At 42.3% G+C, this 18080-nt stretch overlaps 1 protein-coding gene across 6 annotated transcripts in view; it reads left to right on the top strand.

Annotated features, from left to right (window-relative positions):
- Window positions 1-18080, top strand: part of STARD13 (StAR related lipid transfer domain containing 13) — a 263932-nt gene that overhangs the window by 142375 nt on the left and 103477 nt on the right. Inside the window, exon 1 of one of the 6 annotated variants that reach the window (XM_044284960.1) lies at window positions 3555-3585. The exons of 4 other annotated variants lie outside the window; for them this stretch is intronic. The gene's annotated coding sequence lies outside the window, so the exon portion shown is untranslated. One more of the 6 variants, XM_044284959.1, reaches the window with a different exon arrangement.

Here is an 18080-nt window from a genome sequence, read left to right on the forward strand (position 1 = left end):
CTCAGTCATAGATGTTGTGGTCCATTACATTTATGACCCTGACAGAAATGAAGATATAAAACACACTTATGTGGAAATGTCCATAATTGTAACTTCTTCCAGCGAGCTGAAAAACAACACTGATGGGAGATGATAACTGTTATAATCCATGGAATAATGAAAGATTTCATATACCTTCTCTTTCACATATGTCTAACATCCTCTTTGGAAAAAAAAAACAGGCGGTTGATAAAAGGCTCTGTTCATTCTGGCATCATGGCTTACGTTTTTGCAGGAGCCATGACAGATCCAAGCATAATGGAGTCCATTGACTTAAATGATCCGTCATGTTTCCATCAGGGTTCTGTTCTTTATTGGAATGTATGGTGCAGTAGACCAGGGACCAATGGAAATCTGATGCAATCGACCCAAAATGCCACTTTAAAGAAAGCCTTACTAAGCAGAAGCAAAAGGAAGCTGTATAGTATTTCCCATAAGTACTTTTACAGTCCTTAATGAGGGAATAACCATTAGTTCGGTGGAGGTCTAGTTGGTGCGACCACCGCCAATGACAAGAATGGTAGACCCATTCCCTACGTTTAAATGGAATGCTTTGGGACTGCTGAACATAGCCGAGAACAGCGTGGTGGTGTACTTGACCAGCTCCTCATTCAAATGCAAGACACATCATGATTAGTGGGGGTCCCAATGGTTGAACCCCCACCACCAATTTAACAGTTAACAATCCAGTGGATAGGGGAAAGCTTGTTCTAAAGGGAATACCCATTTGCTGTTGTCAGGAGTTGATGGAGTTCCCATTGCCTTCATTGGAATAGAAATGGACTTTAATTAAAGGGGTTCTGCACTTTCATTTCACTGATGATCTATCCTCTGGATAGATCATCAGCTTCTGATCGGCCGGGGTCTGACACCCGGGACCCCCGCCGATCAGCTGTTTGAGAAGGCAGCGGCGCTCCAGGAGCGCCGCTGCCTTCTCACTGTTTACCGCCGGGCCGCCCGCCCTCTGACATCACGACTTGTATCAACTAGAGTGGGCGCGGCTAAGCTCTGTTCACTTGAATGGAGTTTAGCCGCGCCCACTCTAGTTGATACAAGTCGTGACGTCAGTGTGCGGGCGCCCGGCGGTAAACAGTGAGAAGGCAGCGGCGCTCCTGGAGCGCAGCTGCCTTCTCAAACAGCTGATCGGCGGGGGTCCCGGGTGTCAGACCCCGGCCGATCAGAAGCTGATGATCTATCCAGAGGATAGATCATCAGTGAAATGAAAGTGCAGAACCCCTTTAAACTAAAGGGGCAGCACCACAGACCCTTCATTTGAGTGACCTGTGGGGTTTCAGCTCAGAGAACCATATTAATAATATGCTCTGACACAGGAATGGGACTGACAAACCTGAGACTGCTCCGGTGAGCCTAGGTTTTGATTCAGTAATAGGCTCCAGCCTAAAGACGGCCCATGAGCACCAACATAGGGCAGTACCAATATGAAGCTGACAGTGGATCACTTGCTGCTGGGTATTATAACTTTTTGGGTTATTTTACATTCATCTATTAATCCTTAAAGGGCTTATGCTATGATTGATGTTTAAAATGAAAATCAGACATCATATAGTACATGCCAATCTCTTTCTAACAAGCTAGAACTGGCCCTGTACCTCACATGGATCCAGAGATCTTCACATTCACTGCTCCAGTTGCTCTTCTAAATTATCTTCTGCCTGGCGGGTAATAGCACATGTCCTTTATGCTGCAGCTCTCTCCATGTAACTGCCACAACTTCTAACAGAACATATGGCTGGTGTCCGTTGAAGAACAACTGAGCACGTGCGACCAGCTCAGTGAGATGGACAAAAAAAAAAGATACATTTTATTGAGTAACTCACTGGTTATACAAAATTTTTTATTACATGCAATTACAAAAATATTCAGATCTAGGTGTTGGTTTGAAAAATTTTGAATACAACCCCTTTATTTCAGGTGGACTTAATAGCTAAGTACACCTTTGGGGGCAATTTCTTTTATTAGTGCATTGTACTCATTTATGAGCTAAAAATCATTTTTTCAATTGGTCTTTGTTAAAAATATGGAGCCCTGTTTTCTGTACAGACCTGGGATGCTCTAGAAGCAGCCTCTGGATTTTCTCTCTTTTCCGTCAGCCAGCTCAGCTGACTGCTCCTTATCTCCAATTTCTGACCTTATGAACACTCATTAAAGCTCAATCTTACTGATAAGAATGTGGCTTAAATAAGTGTTTATGACCTCCAGTAATTTACAGATTAGGTTTATTGGATAATTGTCACAAAGGGAAAGTATGATTCACATAAAAGAGTTAACCCTTTGTGACAGAACGGCTCAATATTTTTAATATAGACCAATTAAAAAAGAAATTAATTTTAACCCTAAATTGATAAAATGCAATCATAAAAAAAATTGATCTTGAAGGTGTACATAGCCTTTAAACTAAAGTAGGCAGTAGGGCATTATCTCAGTGACTATTTTACGGGATATGTGCTTCAATATGCTATGTTAAAGCAGTTGAATGAGATTAAATAAACTGCTTGTTTCCAGACACAGCGCCACTCTTTTCCATAGGCTGTGTGCAGTATTGCAACTCAATATCATCCACCTGAACATGGAACGGCTACATTTTTCTAATAAGATACAACCCCTTTAAGACTAAGCAGCATGCTGTAAGCTACTTATTACCAGTATTACAGAAAGACAGCATAATTTCTATCGAAAGAATAGATGCATATTTTTAATTTTATTCACTGGCTTCTTGCTCGGTTTTGGATGTATTTCTTAGCTGGTAATTTGCATTCTCTTTTCATGATGCCAAATACTTTCTGACCATTCATAGAGGCATAATCTGTGGCAATCATTTATGGTGCAGTTTGACAGAGGTCAAGACTTTACTTCTAATTACAGTGGGTGAGATATTATTTACTGGGTTCTACACATTTCGAGCGTTGATGTTCTCTCGGTTCTTTCCAAGAAGGTTTCATCTAATTTTTGGATGGAGCTGATCACATAGTACAAGCATTCTCCAGGCGGCCTGGAACAAAGAGAGAATGAAAAGGCATGTAATCTGCAGGCACGCTCAAAAATGCCTACTTATAGGCCGAGTCTATTCAAGAGAGAATAAAGCATTCATGAGCTGTTCCACTGCTGTATGAAAACATTTCCTGTGGCATTTTAATCTATCATTGTAAACATCTTGGTCTCTTCGGCTGCCAAACACGTCAGCTGCCTTCTATTTGGGAACAGAAGCCGAGATACGCATTATGTCATCCCCATATAACAACAGAAATGTCAGCCTTATCAATTCTGAAGCTCAACTATTCTCCTCTTCTACTAGGATCCTTTGTACTTTTCAAACAGTAAAAAAGTTAAGATCAGCTCCCGCCCAAAGCATGATAAACTCCTGCCCTTGATAATGTGAATGTCTATTTAGATTAGCGATGATTACCAGCGAACAATTGCATAACTTGGATACGTGGCATCTGAGAACATTTCTAAAGAAAGAGGCAGAAGGTGCATTGACTGGGAAGATATTTGACCTTGGAAACTATCTGGTCCCTTAGGAAAGCTGTAAGTCTACCTAGCCATATGTTGAGGAGCACTTTGGTTCTCACCATGAGCTAAACCTACTAGGTCTTGAAGTCACAGGGTGAGTACTTACTGAATTCTTGTCTAGAAGGCCCTCCAAAGATCAGCTAGAACCTATATATTTTCTGTATTAGAAGTTGCAACAAACCTTTGCAGCCTGGTCTTCAGTGCTTTTAGAAAATGTTCTTCAAGAATGTGCAGTAATGCCTTGTAGATATTAACAGGGGTTATGGTGAGGCAGCATGTGGTTCCCAGTTCATTTTAAGGAAATAATAGGTGCTGGAACTTCACAACCATTTATCAAAGCACAGGACCCCTCTACTTCTTATTGGCAGTGACTTGTGGATGTCACCAACACTACATTGCCACAGTGAGGTAGTGTTTGAACATGAGCTATTCCCAAACTGTAAGTCATGGTTATGCTTGGTTCTCCACAGCACAAGATGCACTTAGTAGCCACTCTGACAAATAGATGAAAGGAGAATGCTCCCTATTAAATTATAACTAAAAAAACGGGTATTTAAACATTCATTTTCTCATCCCAAACAACCCATTTAAGTCTTCTCCACAATTAGATTTCTAGAAGAAGGATAACTGGCACAAGAAAACGCATAGATTGTAAGCACTTTCGTGAGTGATGATTGTAGTGCATATTACAGATAGCGAAATAAGAGATGAGAAGCCTTTTTTTCTGATTAGTTTACGTTTGTAATACTCTAGACCAGTGAAAGAAAGGACAGGATATCACTTAAGGCCCCCATACACATTAGTGTATTGTCGGCTGAACCCATCATGGCAGGTCTGGCCGACAATCTGATGCGTATTCGGAGCTTCCAACTCTCCCCCTTCAGATGATGTCCAGAGAGAAAAGCATCGGAGGAACATAATTGAACCTTTTATTCTCCCAGGAGATAAACGGCCCCCAGAAGTGTCTGGTGGTGGCCTTCTCCTCTCTGCCCATTGACATCATAGACACACCCTGCCAAACTGAAAATGTATGTGTGTTATGGAGTCCTGAGGGATTTGGAAGAGATGGCTGTTGGCTGAGCTATCTTTTGGCCCACGTCTATTGAATGTATATGGCCAGCTTTAGTATAGTATATAAAGACTCGCCAGTTGGGTCAAGTTCTATCTGAAGATAAATATCTGACATACACAGATGTATTTTCTACTAGAGTGAATTGCTTTGGCTTATGAATCTCCAGCTTCTTGCAAGATTCCTGCTCCTCTCTTGTGGATAGTGTTATATTGTAATAATTCAGTCAATTATAAGAAGATTGACTATTTGACAACAGTAGATCTCCAAACTTGGATTTGGTTGGCCATCCAGCCTTGATATACAGCAGTAATGATGTATTATCCTGGAACAGTGGAGAGGAAACCTCATCTCCTCCTCCTACAGATTAATCATTTGTCAAGAAGAAATAGCAATGGACGATGTTTCCGGTTCTATCATCATGAACTAAACTGTTGTAAACCAAAGAAGCTGGAGAGTAAATCCATCATGGATATATTTATAAATGTCTGCGACAGCCTGTGACACTGGAGATGACAGTGATTCATTGGACTTGTACCGTCATGCTTAGGTAAGGAGAAGAGGAAGTTTGTGCATTCTTTACTTGCCAGGAAAAATGTGGATTTACACAAGTGGGATTAAACATAGGAGATGTTATCTCTGGACTGCTGCATGAATCCATGAGAGTAATCCCTAAAAAAGTCTTTGTTATTTTAAGGGCATCTGTCAGCAGATTTGTACCTATGAAACTGGCGAACCCTTTACATGTGCACTTGGCAGCTGTGTTGGTCCCATGTTCATATGTGCCTGCACTGGTGAGAAAAATCATGTTTTAATATATGCAAATTAGCCTTTAGGAGCAACGGGGGCGTTGTCATTACACCTATGGGATCAACTCTCCCTGCAACAACTGCGCCCTCTGCAGTTTGATCGACAGGGCCAGGCATGATAATGTTTTCACTGCCTGGTCCTCTCAATTAAAGTAGAGAGGGTGCAGCAGTTGCAGAGAGAGCTGAGCTTCTAGGTGTAATGACAACGCCCCCGTTGCTCCTAGAGGCTAATTTGCATATACAAAAATCATTTTTCTTAGCAGTGTGGGCGCATATAGTCATGGGACCAACACAGATGCCTTCAGCTGTCAAGTGCACATGTAACAGGTCAGCCAGTGTCATAGGTACAAATCTGCTGACAGATGCCCTTTACATGGCCCAATGTAGCAAGCAATCGCTTGCTCATCAGTGGAGGAGAAAGCTGCATTTACATGCAGCGATCCACTCCACAGTATGGGAATGAGTGATCACTAATGCCATCGCTCATCCTCATACAGAATCATTGTCTGCTGACAGCAAAACAGCACAATCTGCTGTCGGCAAATAATGATTTAGGTGTCCACACCAATGATCTATCACCTGATGAATGAATGTGTTGCTCGTTCATTGAGTAATCATTGAGTAATCGGAGGCACCTGTATATAGGCAGATTATTGCTAACGAGCATCCGTACAAACCCTCGTTGCCTAAACAACGAGCAGTGTAAAGGGGCCTTTCCATTTTTTCACATCTAATGAGGACAGTGGACTCCTAGTAGGACGCGATTATGTGACTAGCTGCATGCCCAGTGCACTCTCAATAAACAAGCCATCATTGAACCCTTATCCGGGTGAGCTATGTGACAGAACTCCTGCCACCAGATTGTGCTTGTGTCCACACTACTCCAAGATATAATAAAAGGTACATTTACTTATTTACTAATGGAAAGGGGTGAGTTGGTTGGAGAACGATGATACTGAAAACTGCTGTAGAACTGTGTCTTCTCATGTAGGAGGGAACTTTTGAAGCCCAGTTCGACAGTTTTCTGACATACAGTAGTAGAAAGTAGTACTAAGTGGAAATTTTTATCAAACATAGTTTTTTCACCAAAAATTTGACTTTTTTAAAAAAGTTGCAAAAAATATCACAATTTCACTCCAGTGACAAATTTTGGGTAGGTTACAGTTATAGATGTCTAAGACAAGTATTCCCCTGAATGATCAGATTTTGATTCATTGTTTAGTTATGAGACATTTGGATCTTTATTTATCAAAAAAATATTAGGGGAGATTCACTTGCAAAATGTGGCAAAAAGTAACATGCATGCCAGATTTCATAAGTGTTTTAGATACTTTTTATACCTCACTAGTTTTGAAAAGTGTCTAAAAAGGGTGTGTCACTACAAGGAGCCCTAAAATGTATCAGATTAATGGCATGTGACATTCTTTTGGTGCAAAATGAAGGTGTAAAGTAAGTGTGTTAGAGAGATATGGAGCTAACAAGTCTATCAAGACCCTATAAAATATCACGAATGACAGTGTAAACATAGCCTTATTCAGGCTCCCCAGTATGGGTGTACATAGAGAAGTAAGGCCCCATAGCAAGGATCAAACCAGGCCCCCCCCCCCCCCCCCCCCCACAGGATAGAAGGGTTTCTGCCTAAACCCCTTTCAACGACCCTTGGGCCATTTTTTCCAGTGCCTTATATTCTAAAAATTGTTCTTTTAGATAGAGGGTAGAGTCCTGACCAAGTTTTGAGTTTCTGTCTGTCTGTCTGTTCTTTATGCGCCACCAAACAACTGGAGCGATCTTCACCAAATTTGGCACATAGGTACATCAGGTGTCCGGGAAGGTTTTAGACGTACTGTTCCTGAGATATTCCCAAAATATGACCTGCATTAGCCAATACAAGCCTGCAAGTCTTTCTCTTCATATCCCATCTGCCATACACATGGTCACATGTCCCTTATCAGCCAATAGAAACTCGCAAGCCCTTAGTCTCCACATGCACATAGTTTTACTCCAGGTTTCCATAACAACCCAGCCATCTTTCTTTACTGCTGTAGGTCAGCTTTAGGCTAGGGCTACAGGACGACAATAAGTCGCATAACTATGCTGATACATGCATCCATCTTGGATGGATTTTTTGCGACTGTCGTGTCGCAGTCGCAGCATGTCGCAGTGCGACACCATAGCCTATCATTATAAAAGTTGTTGAGACAAAATGTTGCGTGGCACATGTCGTCGTGTAGCCCTAGCAAGGGGCAGGGCGCTGTGGAAGTCACTGGTAAACGGGCAGGCGCTGTGGAGGTCACTGTTAAAGCGGCGGGCACTGTGGAGGTCACTTAAAGCGGCGGGCACTGTGGAGGTCACTGTAAAAGGGGCCGGCACTGTGGAGGTCACTGTTAAAGGGGCTGGCACTGTGAAGGTCACTGTTAAAGGGGCAGACACTATCGAGGTCACTGTTAAAGGGGCAGGGTGTTGTGGAGGTCACTGTTAAAGAGGCGGGCACTGTGTAGGTCACTGTAAAGGGGGCAGGGGCCACTATTAAAGGGGCAACTGCTGTGAGGTCACTGTTAAGGCAACGGGGTACTGTGGAGGTCACTGTTAAGGGGGTGGTCCCCTGAGGAGGTCACTGTCAAGGGAGTAGGGTGCTGTGAAACTCACTGTTAAAGGAGCAGGCTGCTGTGAAGGTCAAAGTTAAGGGGATGGGCTGCTGTGAAGGTCCCATTTTGAAGTGGTGGCGCACTGTGGGGGGGGCAGTGTTAAGGGGTGGGAACTGTGGAGTTCCTTGTTAAAGGGGCGGGGTGCTGTAGAAGTCACTGTTATGGGGGATACTGTTGATTTTCTTTTAACAACACACAGAAACATTAAATTAAATAGTTGAAATATACCCGTGTGAAGCCGGGTCCTTCTGCTAGTCGCTTATACAAAAATTTGTTTCTGTCTGTCTGTCTGTTCTTTATACACGACCAAACGACTGGACCGATCTGCACCAAATTTGGCACATAGGTACATCAGGTGTCCAGGAAGGTTTTAGACTGGGTTTTAGCTTTGTAGGACGTACCGTTCCTGAGATATTCCCACAAAAAATGCAAATATAGCACCATCACATGACCTGCATTAGCCAATAGAAGCCTGCAAGTCTTTCACTCATATCCCAACTGCCATACACACGGTAACATGACCCTTATTAACCAATTGAAGCTCGCAGGCCCTCGACATACACACAGTTTTACACCAGGTTTCTATAACAATTAAGTCATTTTTCTTCACTGCTGTAGGTCACCTTTAAAGGGGTAGGGCGCTGTGGAAGACGCTGTTAAGGGAGCTCAGTGCTGTGGAGGTCACAGTTAAGGGGACAGGCTGCTGAGGAAGTCACAGTTAAGGGGACGGTCCGCTATGGAGGTCAGTGTTAAGGGGCAGAGTGCTGTAGTGGCCACTGTTAAGGGGGCGGGTTATTGTGGAAATCACGGTTAAGGAGATGGGGTACTGTGGAGGTTACTGATAAAGGGGCGGCCGCTGTGGATGTCACTGTTAAAGGGGCGGGCACTGTGGAGGTTACTGTTAAGGAGGCAGGGGACTGTGGAGGTCACTATTAACTTCTTAGTGACCACCCATAGGTTTTTTTTTTTACAGCGGTCACTAAGGGGCCTTAGTCTGGGCTGCCGCTTTTTTACAGCAGCCCAGTCTAAGCGCTGCACGGGTCCCACGGGGACATGAGAGCTGTGGTCCTGCTCTAACAGTCCTGACCAGCAGGATGCCCGATCCTGGCTGGTAAACACTTTACATATCGCGGGCAATGGCGCCCGGCGCATATAAAGTGCTGACAGAGGGAGTTGACTCCCTCTGTCTCCCATCGGCACCCCGCAAATGTGATCACGGGGTGCCGATGTGTGTAAAGGCTGCGTGGGGTCTGATGTAGGCCCCAGACCAGCCTTTAGTAATCTCCAGCAGGCTGCGCCTCTCTGGCGCAGCCTGCTGGTCAATGTTAGAATAGCATTGCCATTAAAATGCAATGCACTATAGGGATAGTGCATTGCATTTTAAAAGCAATCAAAAAGCTGTCTGTTATAGTCCCCTTGTGGGACTATTAAGTAGTAAAAAAAAGTTTAAAAAAAATAATAATTTATTCAATAAAAAAAGATCCCATAACAAAAAAAAATTATGCTTTTTTTTCCATTGAAAATATACTTTTCAATGAAAAAAATTGCAACAGAAAAATCTTCCCTATATGTTTGGTATTGCCACGTCTGTAATGACCCGGACTACAAAAATATCATGTAAATTATCTGTGGAGAACCCTGTTAAGGGGCGGGATGCTGTAGAGGTTACTGTTATGGGGGGATACTGTCAATATCTTTTAACGACACACACAAACATTAGATGAAATATACCCGTGCAACGCTGGGTCCTTCTGCTAGTATTTTATATATTGCAGTGTATAGATTTGCCATGTGCACAGAGCCTGAGCAACAAAATATGTTATTCTCTTAGCCATATATTTCCATATGACACATAATATGCATCCTGCATATAGAGGTATGATATGGCTGAAATGACTGGTGCCGTAATATGTCTCCTTAGAACTCTCATCTCTTTTTATATAGAGGGTCACTGTAATTTAGCACAATTTCATTTCATTTAATAGAGAACAGTGTAACTAGCAAATTTCTAAATTACTTTGTTTAAAAATTCTGCCTTCATTCACCTGAAAAAAGCTGTAAAGTCATGGCCACTAGGGTTCTCACTTCCACCTACGTTGCAGTCCACTGCCTGTTGTGAGGGTCGTAACAAGCTCTGCCTTACATCTGGTGGCATTAGAGACAGAGCTTGTTATGAGCTCATTTGTATCCCTTTCTTCCCAGAATTCCAGAGGAGCATGTATGGCCTATAAGTCTCCTCACGCCGATTAAAGTGATCTCTCCCCAAAAGGAGATATTAGCCCCCAAAAAGTGGGGCAAGATCTATCACTGGTAACAGAGACTCAGAAGACGGCTGAGAGGAAGTGTTGGTGTGTCAGAGCTAGCTGAGCCCCTGAGCCTGATAGAAGCACTGAATAGTAGAGAAGTTCCTGTGTGTCTGTAAGTCTGATCTCTCCCTCCTTAGCAGCTTTATGAGTTTCTTAGAAGAAAACAAACATATTGGGAAGTAAGGGAGGTGAGGTCACAGGCATACAGTACTGGCAGATTTAACAGAAGGGAGACGCCTACTGCTTCGAGGGAAATGCATCTAGCTGTGCAACTGAAACAGAGAATAATATGGCTGAAAGAGACTTTAGTAAGCCCAAAAAATACTGTTCCTTCACAGTTGTGATTCTACAAATAAACGCAGCCATTATACAAACTTTTTGAAAACTCAGGTATGCTTTAAGCCCTCTAGCATGTGATGCCTAAAGAGAAGAATCATACTAACCTGCTCCCTGCCGCTATGGTCCAGCACCCTGGCTCCATTTGGCACCCTTCTGTCACCAGCTTTACTTCTGGACGAAGAGTGGACTGGGTTACATGCGCCACTGCAGCCAGTAACTGATATCATATATGACATTTACCAGTGTCGGACTGGGGTTCCTAGGGCCCACCAGTAAAATTCATTTTGGCGGCCCACTATAAAGCTACATGTGAATACTAACCACCCATATAGTGGCAGCAGCAGCAAGATGCTACAATATGATTATGGGTTATGGGGGCCCATGCAGTGACTTTGAGAGGGCAGGTCCCTGTGAAAAGAGGACATGGCTAGCCAGACTATATCTAAAAGTCATCCCAGCCACCCAATGTGTCCATAATAATAAACTGGGTGCTTTGTTAAATAATGTTAAATATCCCACATAGGTTGGTTGAGATGCTCTATGCTGCCTATCTATATCTAGGGCTGTCAGTCTACTGTGCCACTTGTAAAAGGGGTGAGGGACTATGGGCCCACCGGGGGATTCACCTGTTCCCCTGTGCGCAAGTCCAAACCTGCATGTCACCCAAGCGGTACATCACTGCTGCTTAGGAACATGTCACTGCTGAGGTCTGTCATTGGCTACAAGGGAACACGTAACCCTGTCCTTACTGCAGCCGGAAGCAAAAAAATCTGGGGGCCAGACGGCCTCCAAATGGAGCCAGGGTGCTGGACTAGAGTGTCAGGGAGCAGGTGAACATTATTCTTTTCATAGGTAACACACACTAGCGGCTTAATTAAAAGGAAGAAAAGGCCATATCCTGGAAACCCTTTTTAAGGAGTTGTAGTCATTCTTTGCAGTGCCCTGTGGTACCTCTACATGACATGCGAATACATCTGTAAAAAGCCAATATGCATGTGCTCAGAGCCTCAACCCTTCCACACCTGCAGTCCAAAGCTATCGGAGTGTGATTTATGGTTACAGACTGACTTGTAATTTGTTATAATTGTTCCTTTTTCAGTATATGTTAGACATTGACTCCACAGCACGGCAATAAAAGGTTTTCTTACTTTTCGTCTGGTGCTATGTGAACTTTATTATCACATCTCCTATTCCATTTGTTATGTCAGCACGGTGCACAATGTTCTTGTTCCAGGCAATCGCAGGCGGTGTTACTTGAAATATGATTTCAGCTGCCCTGTAAAAACCTGGTTTAGATTGTGCATTAATAATACCTGCGCTCGTAATGTCCAGCCGCGTCTGTTTAGTCTTACGTGTGTACAATGTATTGTCTGGAAGAGAAGGTCCTGCTTTACATCCTGGTTTACAAGTAGACTAGAGAGAAAACCTATTGTAGAATTACAAGTTTTCCCGTAACCAAGTACAGATTCACATACTTGGCTGTCTAGACGGCTCTCAGATATGTTTTTTTTTTATTATTGGAAAAGTAGAGAAAAAACCCTTGTGAACTGGTGTAAAGCAAAATACATGCTAATGACAAAGATAGTGATCTGCACAGTTTTTCTCTTAAAAAGTTGTTGCGCCCTCCCTATTTTATCACTTTTTTTTTATTATTCTCTGATTTAATTGGTTTATATTAAATGTTATAAATGGTCTTGAACATGATTGATATTCTGCTCCCTGAAATTGAGCATAACTCTCACAGTAACCTCTCTTTGCTTCTTTCGGGCAGTTGATGACATCATCAGCATCTACACAAAATGATGTCACCCAGTGATCTATTATACTGTATATCACTGGGTTGATCAGAGGATGATTGCGTTACCGGTAGCTGACACATACTTCGCAAGTGTCCCTCTTTTTAACCTGGGAAATAAACTTGCATTAATAAACTTATCAAACTTCTCCAGCCTCACCTCATATATTTTTTATTATTTAGTGCAATTTTGACATTAATCAGATGTCTATAATCAGATAATTTTGTCTGTAATAAAAAAAAACTGAAGTTATACCTACTTTAGTGAACCCCCTTACACACACAACTTACTGCTACTGTCTGGACATGGCAGGAAATCGCTGTGAATGCTGCTAACTAAAATCACTGGCTGCGGCCATGACATTCCTCAGCCAATAATTAAGTCTTTCACCTAACGAGCCATAAGTGTCCCTCTTTGACCGCCCAAAAAGTTGGGTGGTATGGCTGACAAACTTCTCTCCTAGTCTAGAACAACAGACTCTAATGATGTCTGCATTGTGAACTGAACAGAAATTTGGGCTTAACAGGAATAGTATGGTCTGCTATGGGTACAGATGTGTTCTTTCTAAAGAGGTACGGCTTGTAATGGGCGCCTCCACCCAGTGCCCTTAATAGATATATGACGCGCGTCCCAGGCGTCGGAATGCCGAATGGTATAGTGCTGCCTAAAATGTCCCTTTGTATGTGTCACGGTGCTCCTACCATACATTAATCAACATGTTCCTCTTGTTTTTGGGTTGAAAAGGGTCAATGACTGCTTCCATAACTTTTATTTTAGAAATTTAGCAATAGTGCCCACTTGCGTACTACAATAAGGCTTCAATATAAAGTGGAAAGAGACCGGCATGTGCCAGTCATAAAGTATAGGGAAGGAAATGTAAAAATGTTGCTATAGAGGGAGGTAAGGCCCTGGAGGGGGCATAAGGGGTTTGAGAAAGGGTCCAGGTGAACCTCACAGATCTTTGCCCAGAAATACTTTTAAAATTGTCAAGTATAAATATTTATTATCTCTTTATGACATTTATTTAATATTTATTCTATGTTTTTTACATATTTAGAGGAATATCTATGGCTTAGCATTATGTATAATTCCATCTACACTGCGCAGCTGACACAAAACTACACAGTAATTTGCTTTCTTCAGAATCTAAGCCAGACATATGAGTATGTCTAACATTATTTCCCTTGTTCCGTGGGAGTCTATAACCTGATTACTTCTCTGGTTTTATTGGCTCCTTCTACATTTCTGCTTTCTTTCTTCAGCAATGAAAGGTATACATCAGCATCTGTTCCATTTCTAAGAAACTCCCTTTTGTCCAGCCTGACACAATCTTCCGGTCACTGGATACAGAAAACCTTGTCGTTTTTTAGTAATATTTAGGGAATTATGTTCTTATTTCATTTACTTGAACCATGAACGGGTTACATGTGTAACTATGAACAGAAGCCTGTATTCTGCTGACAGCTTGTACATAGCAGACTCCGGCCTATTGCACGGTAGGTACAGGTGGCCATAGAAAGTTTAGTAAGGAGCAGAAGTAAGTTTGTGTCACGAATACAGGGGAGTGGAGGGACACAGAACTAGGCCTCAAGGCTAGGGAGAGGGAAAAGGTCACCTCCTAGGAAGCCCTTAAACCTGACCCAGACTCCTGTCAGTATTTATAGACCCTGAAGGTAAGAAAATACATACGCCGGAACCTAGATCCTAGGAGCCCTGAAATGCCCTAGAGGTAGTGACAGGGAATGAGACTGGTGAACGAACCTAGGTGAACGAACCAGCGTCTCCCTGAGGCCTAGTAACAACAAGCACAGGGGATCAACCAAATACAAAGTGCAGTACAACTTATCTTATAGAAAATGGATGAGCAGGAACACAGGAAAGGTCCACACACCAACTCTTCCAAATCCAAGCAGAGAATGTCAACCGCATGGTATAAAGTCTGAGACCAAACTCAGTAGGGAATGCAGTAATGACCACAAGCTGCACCTGACAAGAGGTGTGGTCATTACCAAACCACAACACTGAGAATCAAGAGACTGTCAGTTAACCTCACGTGCAGTCAGTCTCTCTGATCTTCTAACCTCTGTCACAGAAGGTACCGTGACAGTTTGATAGTGAGTGGCTACAATAATGGAAGTATATTAGAGAATCGCTGAATGTAGAGTAGTAATATGTAGTGCCGTAATACGTAATGTAATATGTAGTGCTGTAATACGTAATGTAATATGTAGTGCTGTAATATGTAATGTAATGTGTAGTGCTGTAATACGTAATGTAATGTGTAGTGCTGTAATATGTAATGTAATATGTAGTGCTGTAATATGTAATGTAATATGTAGTGCTGTAATATGTAATGTAATGTGTAGTGCTGTAATATGTAATGTAATATGTAGTGCTGTAATATGTATTCTAGAATATTTAGTATTGAGATAAGTAGTGCTGTAATCCGTAATGTAATATGTAGTGGTGTAAAATGTATTGCCATAATATGTAGTACAATAATATGTATTGCCTTAATATGTAGTGCGTTACTATTTATCGCCGTAATATGTAGTGTTGTAATGTAGTGCCGTAATATAGAGAGTAGTAATATGCTGTGTACTAATGTAAGTATGATGAGTAGCTTCACCCACAATTTAAGCACTGAAATGCAAGGTAATTTTGGGGACTTGTCTGTGTAGTAGTACAGACAGCTTAACCGCCACTCCGTTCATACTCTTTATCACGGTGGTTGGGAAGTGAGATAGAATAGGGGGGCTTGGGACCCCAATTCTAGTGATCAGTTTCTAACAGCAGTTTCTTCTTCTCTTCTTACTGAAGTAAACATGTGTATAACGGGGTCAGGGTTGGGCATTCGCCGTCTGACATGTTTAGGATCCCTCCTGCAGTAGATCCAGATCCCAGTCAGTTCTAAATAAGTAAGATCACCCTAAGACCCTGGTGGAAGTGGCCTAATACTCATCACTGTACATACAATAGCAGGACATTTTCGTCCTCTTGTCATGGTGGCCCAAAGGTCATTATTTCATTGTTATAGTAATGGCAGTGTCTCTGGGAAGTTGTACTATTTTTTTCTTCCTAAGGTTGTTTACCTTTATAATGAGTCGGCCGTACTCTCTACCATACACCTGATATGGGTACTGTGCTTATGACCTCAAACCAACCTTCTGTCTCCTTAATTATTTCCTCTGGCTAATGATAATGACCTTCATGGGGCTTAAAGCCCTTTTACACCTGCCAAGGAGGGGAAATTATCTGGGATGAGCGTTCGTACAGAATTGGACACTTGTTTCCAATAATTGCCCTTGTCTTAATGCGTCCCCCGACACACGAGCCGACCACTAGTCTGTTCCCTCCACAGCTCAGCACACAGGAAGATTTTCATTAAAACCTTGAGAACCCCTTTAAAGAATGGTATCTAGAAGTGCAATGTGCCAGGTCCGAGGTGGAAATGCTCTATGTTAGTGGATATTGTCTCTAGCTAATAGAAGAAGGTCTTGGCCACGGGACTCTAATAGTACATGGCCAGGGCTTGCCTTGGTGAGACCAGCACTTTAGTGGAACAGTTGTAGGAAATATACCTAGAAAATGTTCGGTCAAAATTGCACGTGTGAATCATATGGTGCCACAACTGCAGATTTACTAACAAAGTTGTTATGGTAATTACTCGGGGGGAAACTAAATTAGATTGTGGCCTCCCTATGATTTCATGCACTATGCAAGAACTGAGAAGGTCTACACAACTTTGAACACTAGAGGGCAGCAGAGTAGCACTGCCTTGCTTATTACAGCTGACTATTTCCTCTGCTCTCTATATGTAGGTTTGTTACAATGTGGTGCAGTTGTTTGCTGTGTTCATGAAATCTAATATATCATAATGTAAGATGAACTTTGCTTTTGTGGGTGTTAGGAACATGCATACAGTGAGTGCACTTTGTCCTTAGTGTATAGGTGGTGGATATTTTATTGCTTCTTAACCAAACACATAATCATTTGTGGTATCTGCTGAATACGGAAAAATCAGTCCGTGTGTGACCAGTATGTAGAGCCAAGATGCTCTATAGCAGTGATGGCGAACCAAACTGCAACCCAAAACCCACTTACTTGTCACAAAGAGCCAACACAGCAATTTATCCTGAATACAGTCCAATATAGTATATCTTCCATGTACTTTATCATTTAGCTATAATAGACTGCCTGCATTCAGTGCGCTGCCTGTGCTGTGCATAATGGCAGGAGAAGTCTAAAGCATATTGGTACACCATAGACTTTTTCCAGGGTGCCCACAGAGAGGGCTCTGAGTGCCGCCTCTGGCACCCGTTCCATAGGTTTGCCACCACTGGTATATAGTAATAATGCCACGCCCATGAAACACAGTGGGATTTTCAGCAATAAGGGCAATCTTAGACTTTTAGCCCCTCAGATACCATAGTCCGTTGTGACCCTAGCATATGAGACGGCTTTCCCCAGGACTGATGTGCTCCAGGGGCCCACACTGCTTCCTCGCACTGAGATCAGGAAAACCATTCCTTGGTAACTAGTAGGCCTGGATGAGGCTACAATGCATATCACAGGTATATTTCAATATTGGCCTGCAGATGGCAGTACTGTATTGGAATATACTACATGTCTTATAAACTAATGTATTAAATCACATGAGAGTGTGTGAAAAGCAATGTAATGATTGCATGTTCAAGCCCTATAAGGAAGCTAAAAAAAAAATATACAAATTCTAATCACTCCCATTTCTCCATAATATACTGTATTTTACGGACTGTAAGATGAACCAGACCAGGACTTAGAGGAAGATAATAAGAAAAAAATATTTTTCATCACACACAGACCTCAGATCAGATCCTCAAGTTTCATCACCCTCAGATCAGACCCCTTAACCCACATAAGCCTCAAATAAAACCCCCATGAGTCTCAGATCAGACATAAAAAGAAAGTCATTAGCATTTGGACTATAAGACATACTGCCCCCCACACACACACACACACAATTTTATCCGTAAAATATGGTAAATAAAAATGAACGATTAAAATGGCATAGGGTGCCTTGTAAAATCAAAACCCATAAAATTGTGTTGGAATTGTGTTTTTTCCCAATTCTACCCCAATTTTCGAGCTTCCCATTATATTTTGTGCAATATAAAATGATGTCATTAAAAAGTACATCCTAAAAAAAAGCAACCCCTTATATGGCTATGTGAATGACAAAAATAAAAAAAGGTATGGCCCCGGGGGTCAGGGAGCAATAAACAAAAATGGAAAATGGCATGTTCCTGAAAGTTTTATGCTGCCCTAACTCCTTAGTTGGTATGTCGACGGGTCCTGATACTCATGAGCTCCTGGCTCTCCCCGCTTCTCCCTTGCCTCTGATGGCAGTTTCTTACCTACTGCAATCAGGTGGCCGGAGAGAGCCAGGAGCCCATGAATATCAGGACTCATCAAGCTATTCAGTATAAGATTTTAGAAAAACTATTGGGGGCCACTTAAAAAAACTTGGGATCTGGGAGTATAATAAAACTGGTGACAGATTCCCT

This window comes from Bufo gargarizans, chromosome 3 (genome assembly GCF_014858855.1).
Source record: "Bufo gargarizans isolate SCDJY-AF-19 chromosome 3, ASM1485885v1, whole genome shotgun sequence".
In the NCBI taxonomy this organism is placed as follows: Eukaryota; Metazoa; Chordata; class Amphibia; order Anura; family Bufonidae; genus Bufo; species Bufo gargarizans.